The sequence below is a fragment of the Macrotis lagotis genome, chromosome 7, assembly GCF_037893015.1.
Source record: "Macrotis lagotis isolate mMagLag1 chromosome 7, bilby.v1.9.chrom.fasta, whole genome shotgun sequence".
Classification (NCBI taxonomy): domain Eukaryota; kingdom Metazoa; phylum Chordata; class Mammalia; order Peramelemorphia; family Peramelidae; genus Macrotis; species Macrotis lagotis.
Window position 1 is genome coordinate 32,517,285 of NC_133664.1, and position 11,021 is coordinate 32,528,305.

Below are 11,021 nucleotides of genomic sequence, written 5' to 3' on the forward strand. Positions count from 1 at the left end.
AGGAATAATGTAAATACTTTTGTACTTAGCATGCTAACCTATCAATATATTCATAGCAATTCTGAGACTTTCTACCCATCTCATAGATGAACTTTCTAATAATGGGTGATATTTCCCCCATTTAAAGTGTGAGCTACTTAAGAGCAGAGACTGTATACCTTTTTTATTTTTATATTCATAAATTAGCAGAATATTTGACATAGTAAGAGCTCAATAAATATTCATTCATACATAATCAATAACCACAGCACTTAACAGAGTCCCTTTAACTCTATAGATGTCTGACAAATTCCTTAACTGATTAATTTTATGAATTTTGCGTATTTTATGGATGCATTTTCTTTTTACATACATTTTCAAACTATCAACATACAGAAATAAATATCTTGTAACAAAGCAAAACAAGTAAAACTAACAACATAACACATCCCAATAACAATATAAACAATAACAAAATCATTGGAAAAGTCATACAACAGTACACACTTGTAGCACTCTTCTCATTTTTCTGTTTTCCTCTTTGTTAATAAACAGAAATCTATTTTCTCTCCCTTTTGTTCAACTAACCTTGTTGGGAGGGGGGGAGGAAAATGAGAAAAGAAAAATAAATTAATTTTTAAAAAATATGATTAATCAAGCAAAACAATTTCCTTATTGATAATAGAAAAAATATCTTTTATTCTGATTTCTAAATCTGTCATCTCTCTGTCGGGAAGGAGAAATTATATTTCATTATTATTTTTCTGTCATCGGTTATTTCATTCATCAGTTTATAAATATCTTCAAAACTATTTGTATGATTTCAATAACTATACATATATATATGTATATATATATGTGTATATATATATATATATATATATATTTTTTTTTCTTCTGGAACAGCTCACTTTCCTTGGGTCATACAAATCTCTCCAGGTTTTTTTGAAACCATTTATTTCCTCAATAATTTGTGTGTGGTTGGTACTATTTTCTTAAATTTATTTATTATTTTATTTTTTTCTGGTTACATTCAAAAACAATTTTTAACATTTGTTTTTAAAACTTTGAGTTCTAAATTCTCTCCTTTCCTCCCACCCCATCCCTTCCCAACACTGTATTATTTAATCACTTGTATTTAACACAACTTATCCAGCTAGTCCTCCATTAATTGGTATTCATTTAGTTTCTGCCATAAATATTTTTGTACATATGGAACCTTTTCCTATTTTTCAGATCACTTTTCCCATATAGAACTAGTCATGGAATAGCTGGGTTAAAGGCACAATCTAATAATGATTTGTGTATATTTCCAAATTACTTTCCAGGACTGTTGCACCCATTTATAAGTTTAACATTAGTTTAACAAGATGCCTATTTTTCTCATTTCATTTTCAATATTTAATATTTTTGTGGTCATTTTCTTTTTTTTTTTTTGTCCTTTGCTAGGCAATGTGGTTAAGTGACTTGCCCAAGATCATACAGTTAGGTAATATTAAGGTTCTGAGACTAGATTGGAACTCAGGTCCTCCTGACTCAAGGCACAGTACCCTGTACAACCAAGCTGCCCCTATGTTTGTTTTCATAATCAAACTGAGGGATATAATGTAGATTTTAATGTATGTTTCTGGAATTAGGAGCTGTGTGAAGCATTCTTTCTTGATTTTTTAAAAAATATATTTTATTTTTCCCCAATTACACATTAAAAACAATTTTTCAATATTCATTTTTAAAACCGAGTTCCAAATTCTCTCCTCACCCTCCTTACTTAGAAGATAAGTAATTTGAACAAAGTTATTAGTCATGTTATAAAAGATAACAGACACCAAAATAAAAACCCATGAAAAATAAAGTATGCTTTGACCTGTTTTCATAGTCCATCAACTCTTTAATCTGGTTATAGATAGCATTATTTTATAATAAGTCTGAAGTATATATACGCTTCATAAGATAACCTTGTTTATTCCTTTGAGGTTTTTTGTTCATATTTATAGATCAATTTATTAATTAGGGAATGATTCTTATTCCTACAAATTTGAATTATTTCCATATATGTGTATATGTATATATCTTGGAAAAGAGACTTTTAGTAGAGAGAGTTATAATATTTTTCTCAAATGTTTTTACTTTAATCTTAGATTTATTGAATACATTCGGACAAAAACGTTATGTAATAAAATGTAATAAAATTTATGTAATAAAAATGAACAATTCTATGTTTTATGACTTTTTATTACTTATTTGGTTCATGAACTTTTCTTCAATCGATAGCTCTGATTAACAGTTTTTCCATATTTCTTTAATTTACTTATGGAAACTTAGTTTAGGGAAAACTCAACATGCTGAATTCAAAGGTGACCTGGACACTTAAAAATTGTGTGACTTTGGGCAAATCATTTAACTCTGTTTCTTCATCTATAAAATAAGTTGTAGAAAAAAATGACAAGCTACTCCAGTGCTTTCCTGCTATTAATATAAGATACACATGCCAATTTGGGGGAAAGTAGTCCTTACTACTTATGAAATCAGGCTTAATAAAAAGAGTATGTCAACATCTATAGTCAAAAAGTCAGGAGCAAAGCTTAGTACTGATTTAAAAAGAGCAAATGAGTATAAACCAACCTATGAGTTTTGTGAATGTGATAGAACTGGAAAATGCAGGGTGAGGAAGAAGGGAGTTTGTTGTAAATGGCATTTAAATTAGGGTAAATCTTTTCATATTGGACTCATAACATTTGTACTTGCAAAACGGTTTCAAATAGCTTTTGATTGCGTTTGTCTTTTTTTAGTTGTGCTTCAACTAAAAATATCAATCCTGGGCTCAAAATATCTAGATGATGATAAGTGGAACCATCTTGAATAGTGGCAGGGTAATGTATTGAATATTATCTTTAGTAATATTAGATCGTAAGATAACACAGAAACATAAAACTTTTTTGCTGGTTGGTACAGACAATGTAGTATTGTGGAATCAGTGATAGATTTGTAATAATGACAACTAGAATTAAATAAGTCAGCCACTGGCTACCTTTGTGACTTTGGGGCAAATCATTTGACACCTCTGGACTTCAGTTTCTTCATCTTTCAAAATCGTGAGGTAGTTTTAGATAATCTGAAGATCCTTCTATAACTTGATTCGATGATATTGCCCAATATATTTTACAAATAAAAAACTAATATCCAGAAAGAATCATAAATATATAAAGTAGCAAGGCTAAGAGATAGTACTACAGGGAATAGAGAGCATTGGAGTACTAGGAGACAATATATTGAGAAGTAGAGTAAAGAAAACCTCAAGATCTATGGACAGCATAAAGGGTGTCTAAGTATTATGTTGGTAGAAAAATAATTGGAAATATATATTTTCCTCTGAAGATATAGTAATGAAGGCATAGGAAAATGACTGAAGAAAAAGGAATTTAGAGTAAGATTTATGATATATATATATATATATATATATATATATATATATATATATATATAGTCATTTACCATATGTAGATAGTTTCAAAATGATTGGATGATAATGTTTACTTCAAATGGTAGAAGCAATGATTTGTTGATTGCTAAATTTCTTGAAATGTTCAATTTTAACCTAGAATATCAGGGCACCTCAATTTCCTCTTCTCCAATACTAGTCAAAATACATCAACTATTTATCTTCTTTCCTCGTCATATTCTTTTTTTTACTTAGATATCTTCATTTGACTGATTTTTGTTATGGTTTCCATCATTTTAAGAATTAAAAGAATCATATAATCACCACCCATTATCAACTGCATCTCATTGAGAAGGGAGGATACAACAATTCCAATGCAACTCAATTGCCCCCATGGAAGAGCTGCATTTCAGCATCACAAAATGAATGATCTCTCTGGGAATACTACGGTTTCATTCCCTTCTGTTAAATTTTAAAATTCCTTCAAGCCCTTTTAAATATATTTGGTAATCCTAAGATATAAATTGGGCCTCCCCACTTACATTTCTCCTTGTAAGCAAAGATTTAGAAAAGAGTGTTTAATACATCATACAAAGTCCCCATTTAGGACCAGGACGGATAAGGGGAAAATATTAAGTTTTAAGCTTCTTTCCTAGAAAGGCCAAGGATAAAACCACTATTAGGACCCAACCCAAATGATACTCCAATACCAATGGAATTCTGTCCATCTGAAAACCAAGTCATTGATCTAGCTACAAGAACCTAGTTCCCCAATTTCACTGAATTCCTATAAAATAGGAACACTAAATACTGATGGGGGAAAAAAATTAGCTATTAATTATTTAGTTTTCAAGAACAGAATTCTGGAATCACGACTCCTAATCTCGCTTCTTTTATGGTGGGGATATTGGGACGTAGCAGCAAGGAGAATTCAATAAGTTATAGGTGAACCCAATTGACTAAAAATACCCCGGAACACCTCAAAATCCATTGTTCAGGAACACTCTCTCCCTGCTGCTCTAGAATTATTAAATCTTTAGTTCGAGATTTCCTACAGCCTTGTCACAAATCTTTACTAGACAAAAAAGATTTACCTGTTGCTCACTTGTGTACCACACTCTTTATGAGTGAATTTTCAAGGAAAAAGATTTCTCAAATTTAAACTATTGCTTTCAGCCTTCCCCATAGATAGAAAATCACACTTGTCCTTCAGCAGAATCATTTTATCAGCCATCTAGGACAAATAATAGTTTGTCTAAACCTAAAATGGCAAGAGAAAAATCACAAACTTCAGCAGATGGTCTAGCTGCAAGACTTCTGTTTTTTTTGTTGTTGTTGTTAAATTTTATTCTTGGGATTAATTTGAACTATTCCTTTCTTACCTTAAAATTAAAAAAAAAAGTTTTCTTCACCCTTGGTGCTGTTTTTCCTGGGAGAATCCATGACCTGGTTAGCTTGAGTCTTTGCATCTTCTAAGCAGAGTGATATCAGCTCTCTTTTCCAAAATGTGTTGATGAAGAAATGTAAAGAATTTAAACAATTCAACAGTAGACAGCTTTTACAAGACCTTAACTGTGATGGTTCAATAAAAAGAAGTTTACAAAAACCTCCTTTTATGAAGCAACAGATTTGGGAATTGGAAATAAATAGATGAAGTCCAAATGCCCACCTGCCTTCACCCTGGACTTTTCTAGTTCCTTTCATGAGTAAAATTTTCCTCAACTTCAGGGAAGTGAAAAAGCTTTTCTCTTATGTGTGTTTTCTGATGCCGATTGAGGTAGGCACTGCGACTGAAAGATTTCTCACAGTCAGTACATTTATAAGGGTTTTCTCCTATATGGGTCTTTTGGTGCCTGATAAGGTTAAAGCTTTGACTGAATCCTTCCCCACAGTCAGGGCATTCATAGGGTTTTTCTTCAGTATGAATTCTCTGGTGGATCACCAGTGCAGAGCTTTGACTGAAAGTTTTCCAACACTCAGGACATCTATAAGGTTTTTCTCCTGTGTGTGTTCTCTGGCATCTAATAAGATGTGAACTAAGATTGAAATTTTTCCCACATTCACAACACTTATATGTTTTCTCTCCTGGCTGAGTTCTTTGCCGTTCTACTGAATTACAATTGTGATTCATATTTACTCCAAATTCTGTACTTTCAAAGGATTTCTCTCCCATGTGTGTTTTCTGACGTGTAATAAGATTTGAGCTGCAACTAAAATTTCTCCCACATTATGGGCATTTATATGGTTTTTCTCCTGTGTGAATTCTCTAATGCTTTATGAGGGTAGAGTTACAACCAAAGCTTTTCCCACATTCGAGACATTTGTAAGGTTTCTCACCAGTGTGTGTGTGTGTGTGTGTGTGTGTGTGTGTGTGTGTGTGTGTGCTGATGGCGAATAAGACTGGATCTCTGACTAAATCTTTCACCACAGTTGAGACATTTATAGGGCTTTTCTCCTGTATGGATCCTTTGATGCTCAATTAGGACATAGCTGTGACTGAAGCATTTCCCACACACAGGACACTCATAAGGTTTCTCTCCTGTATGAGATCTGTGATACTGAATAAGCTGCGAACTGCTACTGAAACTCTTCCCACATTCTGGACACTTATAGGTCTTCTCTCTTGTGTGCGTTCTCTCATGGATAATAAGGTGAGAGGTATTGCTAAAGCTTTTCCCACACTTATTACATTGCTAGGGCTTTTCTCCTGTATGAGTTCTCTGATGCTGAATCAAATGGGAGCTGTTACTAAAATATTTTTCAGACTCTGAACATTTATAAGGCTTTTCTCCTGTGTGAGTTCTTTGATGAGTTTGAAGGTGAGAGCTGTTATTGAAGCTCTTTTGACATTCAAAATATTTGTGGGATTTGTCTCTTTTTGGTAACGCTTGATGGATAGCAAGGTCAATGTTTTTTTCTGGTGCCCCACTCCCAGGAAATAGATTTACTTTGTTCTTTTCCTACATATTTCCCCCACTGAGTTTTTACCTTGCAGTTATTCTCATGAATATCTTTCCACTCAAAACTCCTGAACCTGACCCCTTTGTTCCTTCCTAATGGAATTTCTTTAGTATCCTCATGTTCAACGTTTGGGGAAACATCCTTCTCAGACCACTCTGATGGTATGTCCTTAGGCTCCTCATCCTTAGGATATTTCTGTTCAAGAGTTTCCAATTTGTTCTTACTCTTGCTCTGGGGGTGGCGCCCTGGGCACGGTGTGGCCCCGGTGGGTGCGTGGACTCACAAGGGGAAGGGGCGGGAGAGCACGGCCAGCCTGGGCACGGCGAGGCCAGGGAAACTCTTCATCATATTCTTAAGGCCATTGCCAACCCCCTATGTTGCTGCATTATTGGCTAAAATAGTGAGACAGATAGGGCAAGGCATGTGTAATTAATTTCTATGCCTAACATGTTACATATGATTTTTAAAACATACTTTAACTAATAGATATATAAACACGGGACATATAATAAATACAGAGGCTAGATTAGATGGCCTCCAAGATCCCTTACAGCATTCGATCTATGACCTAGCTTGTGTCTTATTCTAATCATTATCACCCTTTACTCTTACAAAGTTGTACAGGATATAGGATATAAAAGAATATAGGATATAAAAGAAAAATATTTTATCATGAAAATGTTTCTCTCCCTCCCATACCTTATCATGAAGTAGGGTTTCAAAGATATTGCCCAAAACATTTGGTTTGGTGGCCTTAAATAAACAGAATGTCAGGGAATCATGAAGGACCCACTGTCTTACTAGTGTCAATTCCTTTTTCCTTTGGCTAATGTTGAGTAAGTTTTTGATGCCTCAGCTTCCTCATTATAAAATGAAGGATTGGGATTAGAGGACCTCTGAGGACTTCTAACTCTTAACCTACAATCTAAGGATACTATGAACACATATACTATGAACTATAAAAAAAGTAATGGAAGGGCTATGTTATGAAGAAAATTGTTCCATGAACTATATTTTAATGACAATTTCAGTTATTAATGTGAATAGGGAAAGAATGAATGAAACACATGAATGCTACTAAGAGGAAGGAATCATTTCTTTTTCTAGAAACAAAGGAAAATGAAATAGGATCAATGGAATGAGAATGAAAATTTATTGGCTCACCCTGATAACTGGGCTGTGAAGAAGAGGAAGGGAGTAGGAGAAAGGAGCAGATTTCATGCAAAATATAATGTTCGGTCATTAGTTTGTTGTAAAAAGGGAGCAGATAGCCCATTACAAACTATATTATAGTGAACAATACAGAGTTGGCAGAAATAGAGTAGACCTCTAAGGTCATTTTCATTATTATTCATTAGTTCTTAAACCTACGTTTGCTATCTAAAAATGTGGCAAGATTCACAAACATTTTTCTACAACCTCATATACCCTCACCCATTTCAACCACAACATACACACACAGAAATATTAAAACATTCTATAGCTGAATTATTTAAATTGTTTATATAATAATTTGCTCCAGGGACTTAATTTTATGATTTATTCATAGTAGCAGGGAAGCTTTTCCTACTTCAGTGTTATGGGGCATTCACCTATTATTTAATGTCCTCTACAATATATTTTTTCCATATCTGGAGCATCATGGTGTCATAAGCAATAGTTTTTACACATATAGTGTTTTAAGATTTGAGAAGCATTTAATATAAACTACCACATTTAATCCTGATAAAAAAAAACCCATAAGGCATATGTAATTATTGCTTCTCTTATAGAGATAATGAAACAGAGAAGGGAAAAATGTAAAGCGACTTTCCCAAGGTGACACAACTAGTAAGTTTTTAAGGAAGAATTTGAACTCAAGGTTTCCTGACTCAAAATTGAGTGGTCTTTGACATTAAGTGAGAGAAGACAGCTCACATCTATTCTCTGAAAAGCATCCTATGAAACTTGCTAAGTTATTCTTGGTTTCATTAGATCACTGAGAACTTTGGGGCCTGTTTCTTCTGAATGTAAGTGCAAAGTGAGGATTGTCATTCTAAAATGAGGAAGAGTATTTGTATTGTCTGTGGAACCAAAGATTCAGCTGATGGGTTGATTCACTTATGAATCCATGAACCTTTCAAAGGAGACAATGCTATCAAATGTGTTGGTATACTTTTGAGTTACTTCCTGAGGTGGGATCATAAAAAGAACAGATAGTTCTAATTCCCATTCCACTTTCCATGGAGCCATGAGACATGGTAAATAAAACACAACTCCTACTTAGACAATCCTGAGCCTAGGATGGAGCTGCTTTTTTGTGTGTTCATTCTTCCCTGACATTAGATGATTGAATACCTATATCAAGATGAATATATGCCATTTTGCAAGTGATCTTGTGAATTTTAGCATTTCCAAGGTCTTGAGTTACCCTGAATAAAAGATAAATGTTAAAAATGGAGAGGAAGACCCAATACTTGTTCCAGTATTCTAAAAACAATAGGAGCTACCTATGTATAGACAATTTACCAGTAGACACAGAGTTGAATAATGTAAAGTTAAAAGAAGATATAAAATGTCTAATTAGTAATTATCTATATTGCTTTATGTTCTCACAAATTTTTCAGTGTCTGTTTCATAGCAGATTATGAAGGAAATTATAAGTTAAGTCATCTATCTTAAGTTTTGTTGGTGAGTTTTTTTGTCAAAACTGTACCTTGCATTATTGAATCCTGTTTTAATTTTGTTTAATTTTGGTCAAATGTGTTCTGCGCTTATCATTCCATTTATGTATAACAATAAACTCTCTGCTACCTATTTAATTTATACACTATAAGAAGTACCATTCTATTCACTTCCTTTTGGCAATTCTATATGCAATCAAGGTTTAAAAAAATTGTGTTCAGGTCAAGTGGGTGGGAGCCTAATTTCTCTCATTAGGTGCCAAGACTCCTTAGGAATAACCTTAGTTATCTATTTATTCATCTACATAAATATATATGTGTATGTATGAATATATATGAATTTTAATGTCATAGACCTCAAGTTAAGATAATCTGTCTATACTATGGAATTCCATAACAATTTTATTTCCCCCAAGACCCTCTTATGCCTGTGAATTATTGTTCAGAATTTTCCATCTGCCTGGAACAACCTTACCTTTCATCTCTCTCTCTCTCTCTGCTTGTCAAAATTCTCCCTCTTTTCAATCTCCAATCTTATTTCCCATGATTCTCCTATTTAAAAATCTCTCTCCTTCCTCTGAAATCTCACCACAAGCTAAGACTACTTCTGTTATGGCATTTTACCACCTGTCTTGATAGTGCTTCTCTCTCTCTCTCTCTCTCTCTCTCTCTCTCTCTCTCTCTCTCTCTCTCTCTCTCCCTCCCTCCCTCCCTCCCTCCCTCCCTCAATTACCAACTATGGTACAAGGTTTACAATTTTGTGTTCCTTCCTTACAAGTACCATGTCATCTTAGTCTCTGGTACTTAATGGTCCATCTAGTTTTTTCTCAGTTTTCTCTTTTCCAAAATGTTGTTTGGGAAGCTGGTAATCACTACAAGTACCTGATTTATTTCTGCATGTTCTAATTCACGTATTTTTCTCCTCCTTGTTCAGGCAAGATAGGATGGTATGACGAGTTTATCAACAGAACTATTTTGTACTGAATTCTGTATGACTTAGGAAAATTTATCTTTCAAGAAAATTAAGCTAGGATGGTCTTGCTCTTCCCAAATGGGGACAGGGGTACTGGGGGTTTTTTTGATACCATCAGCAAGGAAGTTTGATACAGGCTCACATTAAGTCTAAGCCAATTAGTCTCGGGTTCCCTTTTGACCTTCCCTTCTTACTGTGGTATATTACTAAAATGGATTTTGCTAACTGAACACTAAAGGAAACTGGAATATATTAGGATATGATACAATTAATACAGTGATTTCCAAAAACTTTAGATCCTCTTAATAAGATTTATTATCTCTTGGAAGAAAGTTTGCACTAGCAAATGGCTTAAAGGATGTAGCCAAAAGAATAACAATAACACAAAATTATTATGAAGTTAGATAACACCATCTACAGTGTTGGTCCAAGAGTATCTTGTATCTTGGCCTAACGTGGAGAATGGACAATGAGATAAACAAAGCTGAATGGGAGAGAAACAGTGAAGCAAACTGTCTTTTACTCTGAATGACTCAAAGTTCCTTTGAAAGTCATTTTAGGGGTGGCTAGGTGTTGCAGTGCATAGAGCACCTGTCCTGGAGTCAGGAGGACCTGAGTTCAAAATCTGGCCTCAGATACTAATAATTACCTAGCTGTGTGGCCTTGGGCAACATTAGCTCCATTGCCCTGCAAAAATACCTAAAAGAAGTCCTTTTAAACAGCAATATTATCTTTTGGTTATTAAATATGGTTGTTATTGGAACCAGCTCAAACCGGTTTACCAGAGCTGATTGTTAAATTTTAAGTGTGTGTGCATTTATCTCTGAGAAATACAGAAAGCCTTATAAATCAGGGTATATTTTATTGCTTTATTGAGTTCTAGACTTAAGAAACTAATGGAAAAATGTCAAAAATGAAAATTAAATTTAATAGTAGGTCATACATTTTTGGAGAGCATATTCACCAGCATTCATCTGATTATGAATCATGAAACTATTTAAAGATC

The 11,021-nt window shown here is 33.8% G+C and overlaps 1 pseudogene; it reads right to left on the minus strand.

Moving 5' to 3' along the window:
• Positions 1 to 5,108: 5,108 nt before the first annotated feature.
• LOC141494017 (uncharacterized) overlaps positions 5,109 to 11,021 on the minus strand; it is an 8,418-nt pseudogene continuing 2,505 nt past the window's right edge.